Raw genomic sequence first — 15,605 nt, 5'->3', positions numbered from 1 at the left:
GAAGAGGAAAGTAGCACCTTCTGCTGCTATGAACTAAACAGATATGAGTGTGTGCTACTTCTGTGTTTGATACTTTTAACCCTTGTGGTTGAAATTATTGTTTAAAAATGTTTTCCCTTCCATGTAAACAAAGGCTTCTGCCTGTGTGCAGTTCTAATGTGTATTCACGTGTGGTACCCTATATTTTTAGGTAAGTATACCACATAATATTGCTGCATTAAAAAAATGAGAGTGATGGCTGCACTGTACATTAAGCAATCCATCATTTGATCCCAGTTTGATCCCACTCTCAACTAGCTGTCCGTATGACTTGTGAGTGTGTTTTTGGGACTGAATTTGGGATGACTGAATTAGTACTATACAAAGAAAATCTGGCCTGGTGTCAAGCCTCTGTGTGTTCCAGCAGTCCAGCTTGAATAGTGTTGAGCAAAAAGGACGATGTCAGTCTTCCTCACAAAGACTCTGTTGCTTCCTGCTGAGAAGGATGCACATTACAAGAAGCTCATGTATGAGCTACTCCCATAACGGGAATCAGGATAGACGGGTTTGTTCCCTTCGAAACTCAGCAACAGCACAGTCTGATTGAACTGCCTGTCTGGTAAAAGCACCAATTTGCCTGGCAGATCAAAGCATGAATAAAATGAGTACAAGAGCATAGAAAACTCTTATTTGCTCTTGTGTATCACTAGTTGTATGAATGCTAGAGGTTAGCAGCTATTTACATCTACAGAACGGTGCCAAAAGATTTTCTTTGCTATGGACTAATTCTTTCATATTGATCTTATGGCTACTTTAGTAGGTGTGTTTTTTGCTGCCTTCCCCCCCCCCCCCTTCTTTTCCGCAGTCTTCTCTAACCTAGAACATGTTCTGAGGACTCAATGGTATCTGATGCCCATCTGAAGCGTGGAAACTGGAAAATTTGCAAGGCGCAATGATACATTTCAGTGCAGTTTTCTTGTGGAGCCTGAACCTTTTCACAGAATTTTAATTATAAAGTGATAGCTCATTAATGGAAGTCTGAAAGTTAGTGGATCCTGATAGGAGTTGTACAGTGGTGTAGGGTAGTGAGAGAAATAGAGCTTGAAAAGTAGATAAAATATAAGCTTCAAAGTAAGGTCCTTGGGCATCCAATTTATTGATTAGTGCAAGGAAAGCTGAAATGAGATCATATTGCTAATTATAGACTGAGCATTTTTCTCCTGTACTTATACTGAATTAGTTTTATGTTTCAGAGTTTCCCCTGGGACTGTCCTCAGGGGGCAGGAAAAGAAGTATTTCTCCCTCAGTTTATTTAAGAAAATAGACATTGTCTTTCTTCTGGTGTACTGCAAGTACAGAGTGAGTTTTACTGGAGTTTCTGCTCATGATGTGCGGTTATGCCTTAGTAGTTGGTCAAAGGTTTAAAAATAGACTAAGTTGTCTGCCTGGAATTTGTCCCTGTTATATTGTCAGCAACTGTCTAGTGATTTGAAGAGTTTGGCTAACAATTTCCTTGTTGTTATAAATTCAAGGCTCTGGGAGAAGCCTGTCTCCAGCTCTCTTCCTGTGGCACATGGTGTTTAGCCTTTTGCTATCTTGCTGTTGGAAGGAAGTTGTCTGTACACTTTGACCGAGTATCAGATATTCTGGCTTGTTTTCTTCTATTTGTTAAAATTCCAAATGGATCAACATTTGATCTTTGTGTGTGGCTTGATAAGTCCTTGTTGTTCTGCAGGACTTGTTTGAATTATCGTCACTGCATAATTTTTATCCTGCACAACACAGTTTTTCAACATGAAAAAAACAGGGATTAATGCTTAAATCTTCTGTGATAGTCACCTCAATGGAGAGATATATTTAATTTTATTTTTTAACTCTATTTTGTATGATTTCATCCCCTGTAAATGGCCTTGCACAGTTATTGAAACTGTTTTGTTGTTAGTTTTGTGTTTCTTTCTTTGTTTCTTCTTTCTTTTATTTTTTTTCCTGAGAATGCTTTTTAAGTAAATTGGAACTGGGATACATTTTTTATGACATTCACAAATTTTTCAGTGTTCACTCAAGTTACATTATTTTTTTCCATATCTTTTAACAAAATATTTGTTATTCTAGAACTTAATCTAAAATATTCTGCTTCTCTATTTTTACAGGTTGGAGTATAGAGCTCATACGTTGAGTATGTTTCTGAGAAACAAGTACATTGGCAGATGTAGGATACTGCTTAATCAAATTCTGACCACTTGTTTCTGATTTTAGTTAGTTTTGCTATATGACTTTTCTGCCAGTGAACTTGAAATGAGTTAAGGGAGATAAAATTCTGTGTGGCAGCAAATTAACTTGTTCAATTAACAGAATTTTCTAGTGGGTCAGTTTGCCCTTACAATGGTAGATTCTGCTGTAATTTCCAGTGGAAAGAGTGCTATCTATGGAAAAAAAAAAGCCAGATATGATGGAAATGAGGTTGACAGTAGAAAAAAGTAACTGAAGCCTACTGATTTTCTACAGCCTCAACACTACTTTAAAATGCTTATATAATACAACTTCTCATATACAATGATGTTGGTATTTAGTTTAAAAATACTTTCAATCAGAAGGTTTTCAGTTCTTGAAATCTAATTGTGTAACATCCTGTTACCTTTACAGTCCTAGCTGAAGAAATGCCAAAGATATATTTTGCTGAGCATTTGAATGTATTTTCTTCCATTGCAATCATTTATTTTTCCCTATGCTCTGCATTTCTTAGGTCTTTGAAACATGACCAGAACTGAAATATGTCTTCTGTTCCTTCATAGTCTTTTAGATTTCTCATAGTGGTGAAATAGGAAGCTCATGGACAAGAAGCAGTAGAAAATGATTTTGTTATTAATAATCACTGGTGGGTGCAATTTTGACCAAAACTGAGAACTGAACTACACTGCTGTGAGAGAAACAGAGGCAACTTGTTGTGAAACATTGGCAACTCATGTCTCCAGTGGCTCTCAGTTCTGTGGCCCTGAGCTGTACTCTGTCCTAGTAACGATCACGCTAGGAACTGAATAATAAAGGATGTGTTCTTTGCTGTTCCAGGGACGATTCTATTGAGCTAGTAAGTTGTTCAACGTTTACTTAACTAGGTAGAGATAAATAACATTCTTGTTGCCCTTCAATCTCTGCCACTTTGTCAATTCTGAAATGTTTCTTACATTATTTTTCTGCCCATTTCACATAAGCACGCAGCACCTAAATGCCATGAAGATCACTAAATGTACATTCTTGGCAGAAAACAGAAGATGCCTGCTTGAAAGTTCTTAATTTGGTCATCACATGTCTCTTTTGGAATTTTAAACAAACATTTGTTTCTATAACTTTGGGAGAACTGTAGGTAATATGGTGATTTTATCACGTGGAAATCTAGCACAGATGTTTGGTATTACTTTTTTTAAACATAGTGGCCACACATTATTTACCCTAAGTACCATTAAGTATTTTTTTATTATTGCTATTAAAAACTTGCCTTAGGCAAAGTCCCACTAAATCTCTAGTAAAGTCAAATGTAAAAATCCCAGCATGTATTTTATGATATATACATACATGTATATTACACATGCCCTCTCTATATAACATACAATTTCACTAAAGCAGAATCAGAGGCCATATAGGCTTTTATATATACAGTTTAACTCTTATCTTGCATGTATTCTTAAAACAGTGTTGTTGCACATGGTTTAAAGCTACAGCTTTTTTATATTTAGTAGAAAGAACACCACCACAGCTTCTTTATTATAATTTAAAGTGTACTTCTAAACTTCCAAGTTTGTTTTTTTTTAACTTGCTCTATCTTTGAACTCAGCTTGGTCAAATAATGAAGGCTGCTGATAGGATTTGAACTGCCATCATGAATTAGTTATTGCATGTTTTTAAAGTTATTAATGGAGCAAAGTTCCTTCTTCCACTGTGAATAGAACAGATGCCTTACAGACTTTTGGTGTTTACTGTAAATGCCTCACACTGGAGCCAGTAGTAATTTACTAAGGAAATGCTTTATCGACACCAAACCTTTCTTCCCCAAAGTTAGTTATATAGATTAACAACCATTCTAGATTGAACCTCTTTATTGGGTTCATTAGTGCCTCTTCCATTTTATTTCTCCTGGCTCAGTTCAAAACATTAATCTTATCAGTTGCTCTAATGACAATTACTTTCTATCAAAATCTCAATAGTAATTTATGTTTTTAAGGTGACCCCTTAAGTATAGAGACAGACTTTGCAATGTTGGCAGTCAGTCCAGACATGAGAAAGTGGACAGAACCTGACTGTGCTCTAGAGAATAATTACTACTTCTAACATTCTGAGTTTGTTATACTCCATCATTTTTGCCAGAGTGCTTGGTTGCAGTAGTTTTTATAAGTCCACATGGGGGATTAGAAAGCTTTGTTAATTTAGAAATCAGTTTATTTAAAGAGAGGATTGTTCTCCATGACAACGCCACCAGTAGTTTGTAATCTAGAATATGAGAAAACTGTCAGTTTCAAGCCAGTATGTCACAGAGTAGCAACTCCAGAAGTAAGTTTAGGAAAAGAGAGAATTCATGACCAAGCTGTGGTGTTTTTTTTAATGTTTCAATATGTGGAGATGATAAATGTCAACCCCGCCAGCATTCCTGGAAAGTGCATCCTTTGGAAGGTAATCTGGGAACTATCTTAAATTGCTGTAAAAGCTAGTGTTGCCCTCAGATGTGGAAATGCTGTCTTTGCAGGGCTGTTTGCTCAGTTCACAGTTACAGCTTTCAGGCTGGATGTAAGCATTTGAGAGATTAGCCAATAAGGAAACACAAAAATAATGTCATAGATTTTGTTTCATTTTATTGTCTCCCTATTATCTGTTGACGTATTCTGTAAAGGTGCTGCTACTGATTGTGTGGCAATAACTTTGTTTCTCTAGAATGTAACCAGTCATCTTGTTCTTGTTCATATGAATGACAACAGCTTATGTATGTAGCTCTCAGCTCTGGTATGTTGAGAGATAAATTTGTGGGCAAGAGAGGAGTTGGTTACCCTTGAATTCCTATGTACACTTTCCTGTTTCAGACTGTCTTGAGTGCAAGAAGATGTTTCTAGAGAGTAGTTAAGCCTAGGAATAGGTTGCCTGGAGCTGCTGAGCAACTTCATTGGATGGAGGAGATGCGACATACAGATAATGAATTAGACAGAATTTAGGCTCACAGAACAGTTTATCATGCTTAGAAGTGCATTTGAAAGCTATTTGGTCATATTATGTGCTATCTTCATAATTCATTTTGCAATTATTTTCATTTAGTAATTCTAATCCCTTGGATAAGACTTTTCTTAGGAGAGTCATAAGAAAAGAAGAAAACTTGTCAGAAAGAATGTGGAAATTTGCTGCTCCTAACAAAAGTGGTACTACTCTGAGGGTGATTAGGCTGAGAGCGACATCTCCTTAGTTGCTCCGCACAATGTAACACCTAGGCAGTCTGTCTGAGAGAAGCTGTTTCACTTGATCCATTCAAGGAGAAGTCATGTTCCTACCCCTACCCTTTTAGAGCTTAAACTCCTGAAAATATATGTATATAATGAGCAGTGCTATGTTGTTCATATAAAATATAATGAAATTAAATAACAGAGGGGACAAGAAACATTGCTGAAAGTTAAAAAAAAATCAGAAATCAAAACAAAGCACCAAATTATTTTAGATATAGTTTTATTGTGTTATAAATAATGATTACATCTTGCATCTTACTGGGGTCTGCTATGTCAAATTTGAGGAAATACTTCACAGAACAGCATGGATGTGGCTTTTATAACTGAAGTTCTGGAACTAAACATAACAAAAATACTGATCCATTCACTGGTCTGTGTTGCCTATAATATCTGCATGCCTCACAGGGTATTTTAAAGAAATTATCTCTCAGTGTCTTAGTATAAAATTCCTCCTCTGTAGATAAAGAAAATGAAGGTAAGCCAGCAAACTGCCCAAGTCTCAGAAAATCAGTAATGAAACAGGGAAGGACCTGCATGAGTTCCATGTGTATTTCCTGGCCCCTCAACCATTTCAGTCCACTATGCAAATAGAACTTCAGTAGTTGAAAAATGAGTGCCTTTATTCAAATATTTGAATTTAAGATAGAAGACTGTATTTGAATCTGATAGCATAGTAAACAAATTGTGTTTAAAGCATGAGATACTAGAAACTGCTGTAAGCAACTACAGTCAAATCATCTTAAAGAGAAGACAGCTGGAAATGGAAAGGCTTAGCAAAAGAGTAGTGCTGATAGTTGTGTGAAGAGTAGGCTCTGGATAAGAGGGCTTTCAGTTTTTAATTTAAGATCAGCTGAATGCTTGGAGTGGAAGTGTTGTCATTAGATGTGACATCTCCAGTACAAGCAGTGCTCCTTGCAAGCACGCTGTTTCAAGCCAAGGAGATCTGAAGAGTTTGTTCAATTACCTTTTCTACCAAGTGCAGAGCAGCCAATATTTTGAGTATTTTGAAATGTCAAGGGGATAGGTTCAATTCCAGGTGTGGCCAAGAGTGCACATCCTTAACACCTGATAACTTTCTATTGAAGTACAAGCTTTATCTTGAGGGAAAGATCTAATATTCTGAAATACTACCGCTTTCTGTTTTCCTCCTATTATTTCGAAGTCTTTCAAAGTCTTCTAACATCATGCCAGCTTATTTTCTAGTAAAAGAAATGTAGATCTGATTACATAGTGTTAGTGCAGGTTCTAAGCTAGTCTTTATATATCAAATAATAAAGAAGTGGTGAATGGGTGTGTTTCAGGTTGAAATCAAATTAATTAAGGCTTTGGTCAAGTGGGTTCTTATTGCATGCTAAATTGTTAAATCACATTCCTCTAATCTTCTGCTTGCACTGGACACATGCAAACGTGTCCCACATTTGCTTCTCCTGTCTGCATTTTATACTGACTGAATCTAGAAGGTTTCTTCAGTTTCCTTTGGGGCAGTAGTCACTGGACAAAGTTTAAATCCAATATTGTATCATTAGTCCAGTGTAAGGTACTATTAATTAATGATGGCAGATGCTGTCTTCCTAAAATATTATAAACATTACAAAGAATTTAAAACAATACTCGTAGGCAAGTGCTAGAGTAACAGGTTCATGCTAGGTGGATTTACTGCAAGTTAAAATTAGTGTCCTTCAGCCAGTGGGCATAAGGAATTAGAAGCATGTTTTTAAATTCCACATATATTGTTTTGTAACAACACCCTAGAAGGGAAATCTGTATGAAAAATGATTCTGTCATCCATTTAAGTAAAGGCTGCTACTGCTTTTTTTTATAACTGTGCTTTCTCACTGTATGAATATTTCCAGAAGAATATTGGAAGAAGAGGCTGAGAACAATAATCTCAGTGATTGCTGAAGTTGCTGTAAACTGGCATCTCTTTTACTTACTGCCTCTTGCATCATCTCACAAGAAAAACTTGGAATTTTAGAGGAAAACAAAGATTTGTAAAATAGTAAGTTGAAGAACACTCACTGTCCCAAATCTTTTATACCTGTATAGCTCTAAGGTGAGTGTAAAATTAGCCCTGTTATTTTCAGGGCTAGTCTTTTAAATTATAAGCTAAACCTGCTATTTCCAGAACATTCTATGTTTAGCTATGTTGAGATTCCTTTGTCTTAGGAATCATATAACCCTTACCTGGACTAAACTCCCAGGTATTGTACTGTTATGAGCTTGACTTCAAGCGAAATGAAACAGGCTCTTTGTGCACACATTTTTTTCCTTAGTGTGGATGTAATGAATACAGAGAAGAAAATGTGTTTTGTCATCTCTAAAAGCCCCCAGACTGCCCTGCCTCCCAAGTCCTCTAAGAAGGAAACACAGCTTTTAATTTGCTGAGCCTTTTCCTTGTACAAGTGTGGCATGGCTTCTGCCTATGTATGTGCATGGCCTAAATGTAATCAAAGTGGAATTGTATTCTAGGCAGTAGAATACAGCTCATGTAAACTCTTCCTAAAATTTCACCTGAAACTCAGTTTGATGAAGCAAGAGTATAGTGTTAGATTAAGTCACCTAATTAAACAAGATTTCTGATTTAGTGAATAGATGTACATTTCTTGCTGACCCCTTTATTTAGAAGGAACATACAGCTTTTGATCTAGTCAAATTAGAATTTAATTAATCACTAGTTAGCTGTTCATATCCTAATTTCATACATGTATTCATTGGTTTGTGACATAATCTGGATTGCAGGTAATTTTTTTCTGTTGACATCTTGAGCCTTATGGTCCAACATGGTTATAGAGCTCTCAATATATTTATTTGCAATTGTGAAATTCGATAATGAGTATAAATATGTCTTACCTCACTATAGCAAATATATGTCAACTATATTAGTGAGTCAAATGACATCAATGGGATTCATTGAGTGAGTTAAGAATAGAAGGAATGAAAGAATTGATGATTCCAGATGTTGTTATTGCTTGGTAACTGCTTGGTTACAATGGTTGGAAAGAATTTCAGTGTAACTTTTCTGTAAATAGAGCTGATTTCACCTGCTCAGCTTATCTCTGTTTAGCAACAAGTAATGTAAACATAATCCTATGTAAAAGTATTTCATCTGCTCTTCAGATTATTTTCTTCTCCCTAAAACATAAAGCTTAGCAAATAAAAATGCACCCAGGCTTTTTAGAGCCATAAATGCATACTGGATGTACGTAGAATAGTGTCTGGTTCTGTGTTCTTGTGACTGCTGTTTCTAAGATTAAGGCAGTTAGGTGATGCTGTTATGTGTATCTGTAGGGTTTGAGCCCTTGCCTGTTCCTTCCATGTTCATACAAAAGAGTATTATTCCTACCGGTCTTTTAATAATACCTTATAGTTCTTGTTGACAGAAATGAAGTGAGAAAGAGAAATTATGTGTGATCCAGAGAAGTGTGAATCAGAGATATTTCCTTAATTACTGAAAGGAGTGCATGTGCCATACCCTATTATAGACTGTAGTGAATTATTGATCTTTTTTGGGAACGTAGAAAGGCAAAACTCTAGTATTCCTACTCTGTAGATGCAGGAGGTATAGAAAGTATATGCAGCATGTTCTTTATTACTCTCTTTTACACAGTTTACTTGAATTTAATCTTTTTAAATACACAGTTTACATGCTTTCCTAGACACGGTACTGGAAGTATAGTCCAACTTCCACTGCTACAGTTCAGAAGGAGAAAAGTAGTCTAATAATTGTCATGGAGAAAAATACTTATTCAACTTAACTGCTGTACTTGATAATTGTAAACAGATTCTTAGTGGTGCATCACAGTTCTGGCTACTGTATTTCTCCATTAACAAAATTCTTACACTGCTGCTGCTCTGCTATACTGGCAGTCTGATTCCTGAGTCACTTCAAGCAAGCATTTCTTGTCAAAGTCTTCCAAGTGGAGTTAGTAAAGGGACGTCTTTCTAAAGTGAATTTGCTTCACACACTGTTCTTAAAATCTGCATGTGCAGAATGCATTATTTTCATCTGTTACTAGATAATTAATAGCTATATGTATATTTCTCTATTCACACTGCTTTTATGAGCTTTGGCTCTTGACACATTTATTTCCCTGGATATAAATTTATTTACAAAAATATGTGGATTTTAAGTTTTAGATTTGTAGCGATGGACATAATAAAAGCAATGCGTTGTTTTTTTTCACTCTTTATTTGACTCAAAATTAAACTTTGGAAAAAGTATTCCCTTAACACATGATCTTTACAAGGAGGACTTGAGAAATTCCAATTCGTGATATATTTTCTGCAAGTTCCTAAACATAGTGAGTTAATTATATTTCTGCTTTTTCATTATCATCTGAATTTTTACAAGGTTTATTAACTAAAGAAGTGGTCTTAAATGCTGAGCAAGAATCAGTGTATTGTTCACCAGACATTTTAAAGCATTGGGGGGGGGAAGTTTTTATTAATTTGTGCCTTTATTTGCCACATAACTTTGTGAAGATTGATGATATTTTAAAATCGAAGCTTAACTGAGTTCAGATATCTCTTCTTTAAGTGAAATTTCTTAATTGCAGATGTCTATAATTCATAAAAATGAGTGTGTACTGCAGAATTACTTTTGACAAGAAACAATAGTTTGGTAATGAAGTAAAGCTTTTTCTATGGCAGTCAAATGCAGAATAAGTCATGTTTCAAATGGCCTGATTATGGTTGTTTTTAAAGTGATGTGCATGATGCTTCTTCATCAGTTGTTGACAACATTTCCCACTTGCAGGGGAGCTAATGTGCCATACTTCAAAAAAGGAGTGCTTGTACCAATGAAAAAGAAAACTTTTTGATTTTTTTTTCCGCCATACTTCCAAAGCCTTTTCCAGTTCTATAAGGTCATAGATCTGTCTGATGTAGAAGAGGGTTTAGTAATTTTTATTATGTTGAATGAACAAATAAGCAATGACATGTTACACAGCAGTTCATATTAACATTTCTATTAGAAATAAGCTATTATGATTAAGCTATTCCTTTGCATCAGTATTCTCATGGAAAGAAGCATTTTATGTTTTCCTGAAAGAATTGTGCTATGAAAACTGGAGACATGGAGAAATGGTATTTTCTGTTTTCACGTGTCTTCTTGTCAAGGGCAGAAGAGTAATGGTAAAAAGCCACAATAATAGATGAAGAGTAGGGTGTACTTGTCTGATTTTCTTGCTTTTCAAAGTTCTTTCCTTTTAAAGTTAGCAATGGGTTTATCATCTGCTGTCAATAGCTTTGCAATTAATACTTTATGCTTCACTTTTTCTGTTACCTTTTTTTTCTTTTAGTGATTCTGCTTTTGTATCTTTCTTTCAAGGTGCCTGTGTAAACTATTGATCAGACTCCAATTGCATAGTTTGTTAAAAAACAAAGATGGAAGAAAGTGTCTCCTAAATAGTTCTAATGCTGGTATTTTGAAATACAGTGGGAGCATGATAGACTTTATGAAGACCTCAATACAGCTGTGCACATGCTTGTGTGAATAGTCCCAGAGAGCACTGTATGAAATGGCACAGCATGGGGAACAATATTAATTAAAAGATCTAATCTCTTCTCTCTGTATATAACAAACCAGTTCCCACACAGGGAGATTTGTAATGAGAACCGACGAAAGTTTGCAATATACTTTATAACAAACGCTGTGTATTTCCTCAGCATGTTCCTAAACACTCCTCTGTTTGCTTACACCTGATTTTGTTTCCTCTGGAACAGTCAGACTTCTGCAGATGTGCATTTTCAGGGGTATGCAATGTGGGGTTTGTGAAGATACAGACTTCCAGATATGTAAAACTAATTCAGGATTGGAGGACATAGACATTCAAATTGTCCTTGTCACTTGAGTGTCTTATGATTTGCTGAGGCCTCTGTAGAATCATAAAATGCATTGGGTTGGAAGGGACCTTTAAAGGTCATCTAGTCCATCACCCCTGCAGTAAGCAGGGACATCCCCAACTAGATCAGGTTGTTCAGGGCCCCATCTAGCCAGACCTTAAGGTGAGATAGAATCATAGAATGAATCATTGAATCATAGAATCATAGAATGGTTTAGACTGGAAGATACCTCAAAGATTATCTAGTTCTAACCCCCCACCAGAGGCAGGGACACCTTGCACTAGAACAGGTCACTCAAGGCCTCATCCAGCCTGGCCTTGAACACTTCCAGGGAGGGAGCATCCACAACCTCCCTGGGCAACCTGTTCCAGTGTTTCATCACCCTCATTACCCCTCATCCTGTCATTACAAGACCTTGTAAACAGTCCCTCCCCAGCCCTCCTGTAGCCCCCCTTCAGATACTGAAAGGCTACTATAAGATCTCCTCGAAGCCTTCTATTTTCTAGGCTGAAGAGCCCCAACTCTCGTAGCCTGTCCTCACAGCAGAGCTGCTGCAGCCCTCTGATCATCTTTGTAGTCCTCCTCTGGACTTGCTCCAACAGTTCCATGTCCTTCTTGTGTTGGGGGCTCCAGAACTGTACACAGTAACTCCAGGTGAGGTCTGACAAGAGCAGAGTAAAGGGGGAGAATCCTCTCCCTTGCCCTACTGGCCACGCTGCTCTTGTTGCAATCCAGGACACGGTTGCTGTCTGGGCTGCACATGCACACTGCCAGCTCATGTTGAGCTTTTCATCAACCCCTACCCCAAGTCCTTTTCCTCAGGGGTGCTCTCCAGCCATTCACCACCCAACATGTATTTGTGCTTGGGATTGGGCCCACTCAGGTGCAGGACCTTACGCTTGACCTTGTTAAATGTCATGAGGTTGGCCTGGGCACACCTCTTCAGCCTGTCCAGGTCCCTCTGGATAGCATCTCTTCCCTCTGGCAAGTTGACTGTGCCATACAGCTTGGTGTCATCTGCAAACTTGCTGAGGGTGCACTCGGCTCCTCTGTCTGTGTGTCTGACTAAGATGTTAAAGAGCACTGGTCCCAGCACTGACCTGTGAGGCATGCCACTTGTCACTGGTCTCTAGGTGGGCATTGTGCCCTCAATCACAACTCTCTGCATGTGACCATCGAGCCAATTCTTTATCCAGCGAGTGGTCTACTGAGATCTGCAGCAGGAGTAGTCTGTAGACATGAGAAACTTTGTCATTCTGCAGTTTAACATCTCAAAAAATAAGAGGGTGGGTGGATGGGGTGGGGAGAAGGGAGTAGGAGGCTTGACTAAGTGCTTAAGCATCCTCTGGTTTGTAGCGCTGAGTTCCGAGCGTTGATGTGAAGGCTGCAGCGTTTCTGTGGCCACTAGATGGCAGCCGTGATTGAGGATTGGCTCCTGGCTTTCCCGGATCGCCTGCTCGTTCTTTGGCATCGCGCATTTACTATGCTAGAATGAAGAGGAGGACTACCTTTAGGCTGAGGGATCTGGAACGTTTTAGTGTGGAGAAGAGAAGACCAAGAGGGGATTTAATAAATGCTTATAAATATCTGAGGGCTGGTCAGGAGAAGTGGAACAGATTCTTCCCACTTGCTCCCTGTGATAGGACAAGGAGTAATGGGTCTAAGTTGCTCCACCTCTACACAGGGGGGAACTTCTTTACTGTAAGGGTCACAGAGCACTGGAACAGGCTCTCCAGGGAGGTCATGGAGTCTCCTTCTTTAGAGACTTTCAAGGCCTGTCTGGATGTGTTCTTCTGTGATCTGTGCTGGATGGTGTGGTCCTGCTCTGGCAGGGGGGTTGGACTCAGTGGTCTCCTTGGGTCCCTTCCAACCCCTGACATCCTGTCATCCTGTGATTTAAAATTTGTGGAAAGACAGTTTTGCAGAGCAGGTTACAAGCTGACTCCAGTTGAGAGTCAAAGAGGCTATGAAGTGTACTGCAGCTTTCTAACGAAAATGTGAAATCAGGAATTCAGTCTGCAGATACCAGTGGAATTTGGTCCTGATGTGTTGGTCAAGGTTTGTAAGTTACTTGAATAAAAACAAACAAAAAACCCACAAAAAACTAAAAGAGAAATTTAAGAGCTCATTTTCCTCTCTTGAATGGATTGCAATTTCACCATAATATGTGCTCTCATACCCAGCTGTGCTCTCATACTGATGCTATGTGACTGGGACCTGGAAGGTGGTTGGCGAAGAATATCTCAAGTTATTCTGATGTGACCTGATGCATTTCAATGTAGACTTGTAATACTTAGCTTACTCTGAAGGTTTTCTTGCCTTTGTTATGGCATGGTGTTGTATAACCATAGTGAAGAAGCCAAAGGCACCACATGTATGGCTGCCTTCACATCACATAGTTTATGATAGTTCAGTATTTTCCTGTTGACATTTTCACAAGTGATTGAGGAAATGTCAGACAGATAACACCCAATATACTGACTCCTCTGTTGTTGTCTTAGCTGTTATCAAAATGGATATTTAACTGATGAAGAATTACAGTATCCCAGGGAATGCCCATGATGATAATTCCTTAAGGTGTAGCATTCATTCTTTGCCTCATATGGAAGATGCTAGTGGAGATTTTTATAGCTTGAACAAATAACGTAATGGTGAAGAAAAAAAATACTGATTTTGATCCATGCCATAATCAACTTTTTCTTTTGTAGAGCTCTCTCAGGAGAGCTTTCTCACAAAGGGAGTAGAATCTGTATTCTGTTTCAAAGTGTACCATCATAGCATTGGAGGAAGGGTTTTTATTGCAGATGTATTACTGTTCCAAACAAAAAAAAGTCGTTCTGTTTCAGAGCATTGATGGACTGAACACCTGCACATTTCAGTCAGAAGAATCAGTTTCTTCTCAATTATTCCTGACTTGCTTAGACAGAGTATTTTTCAGCTCTCATCTTGAAAAAGGCATATTTTCACATAAGAAGTACATCTGGCAGACAAAAGATTTTCTGCTGATAACCAATCTCAGAAACCATTATCAATATAATGTTACCCTTCAGCCTCTCAACAACATTGTGAGTGTTTACAGAGGTCTTGGCAGTGCTTACATCCCATCTGCATCATGAAGGCACAGGATGAGTGGTCAGAAAAAAGGAAATCTTACCAAAAGATTTGGAACAGATAAACTTACTCCCTCTTGTGCATGTTTCTTATCTTAAAAAAAGAAGAATTTTAACACCAGCTGGGATGATAAAATGTATCAAAACAATAGTGGACTTCAGGATGGTAAGACAGAGCTTCTGGAAGAATTCCAAATCAAGACTGCTTTGATAATTTCTTTCCATGGAGCCCTTCAGCAGGAGGGGTTTCTTGTCTGTCATGTGTAGTTGAAAACCTGGTGCCATATGTAAACTTGTTGTTGAATTTATTAGCCTTTTTTTTCCTCAATCATTTGCATTCCAATGAAGTCTAAAACCAATGGTTTAAATCTCCAGGAAATGTGGATGCATTTTATGTCTGAAGGAAAAAAAAAAAAACCCAAAGAATAGAAAATTGTAAAAATCCTTTCTCTCCTTTATTCCTTTTGGAAACTAATTATGAGTACATTGTTACTAAGGTGAGTATTCCCAGTGTATGCATTTATAGTTGTTGAACTTCACAGGGCTCTTAGATCCAATTTAGCATTGTGTAGCTTTAAATAATTAAAAATCTTAGGTATTTCCTACAAGTATTTCCTTAGGTATTACCTAATCTCTTCCTGCTGGAACCATTGGGCAATATGGCAGTGATAAACTCTGTAAAGAAGGGGAAGTAGGCTGAGTAATTGTGAATGCTGGCAACCAGGGTCTGGGACTGGAACATACATCATCATGTTGGGATATTTGTGAAATGCTTACCAGTTATTTAAAACATACTGACAGCCTTAGCAGAAGGGAAGCAAAAGAACTAACTTGATATATTTAATTTGCCAGTTGCAAATTGCAAATTCATTGTGAGCAAGTATATCAAAGAGTTCTTGTGTCTATGGCTGGTGAGACATCTCTGAGGGATGGTTTTCTGAGTCAGTGGTCAGGTTTATTAATACCTGCATTCCTATCTTTGCAATTATTGTGGCCAGAGCAGCAGTTCAGCAAGCATCTCCTACATTGATGTGTCATTTGGATTTCCATAGCTGGCTATAGAGGCCACGTTCACTCAACTCTTAAATCAGATCCCTGTCTCTGCAGGAGAGTTCCTTTCTATACCTCTGTTCTCTTAAGTAGCATGCTCTTTGGATAGTTATTTACCAAACAAATGCAAAATCTATGCTATTGT

General features: G+C 37.7%; 1 protein-coding gene across 5 annotated transcripts in view; it reads left to right on the top strand.

Annotated features, from left to right (window-relative positions):
- ERC2 (ELKS/RAB6-interacting/CAST family member 2) overlaps positions 1-15,605 on the top strand; it is a 486,963-nt gene that overhangs the window by 93,461 nt on the left and 377,897 nt on the right. The window lies entirely within an intron of this gene.

The sequence above is a fragment of the Pogoniulus pusillus genome, chromosome 16, assembly GCF_015220805.1.
Source record: "Pogoniulus pusillus isolate bPogPus1 chromosome 16, bPogPus1.pri, whole genome shotgun sequence".
Lineage (NCBI taxonomy): Eukaryota > Metazoa > Chordata > Aves > Piciformes > Lybiidae > Pogoniulus > Pogoniulus pusillus.
The sequence above is the reverse complement of the archived record's forward strand: the minus strand, read 5'-3'. Positions and strand labels throughout refer to the sequence as shown.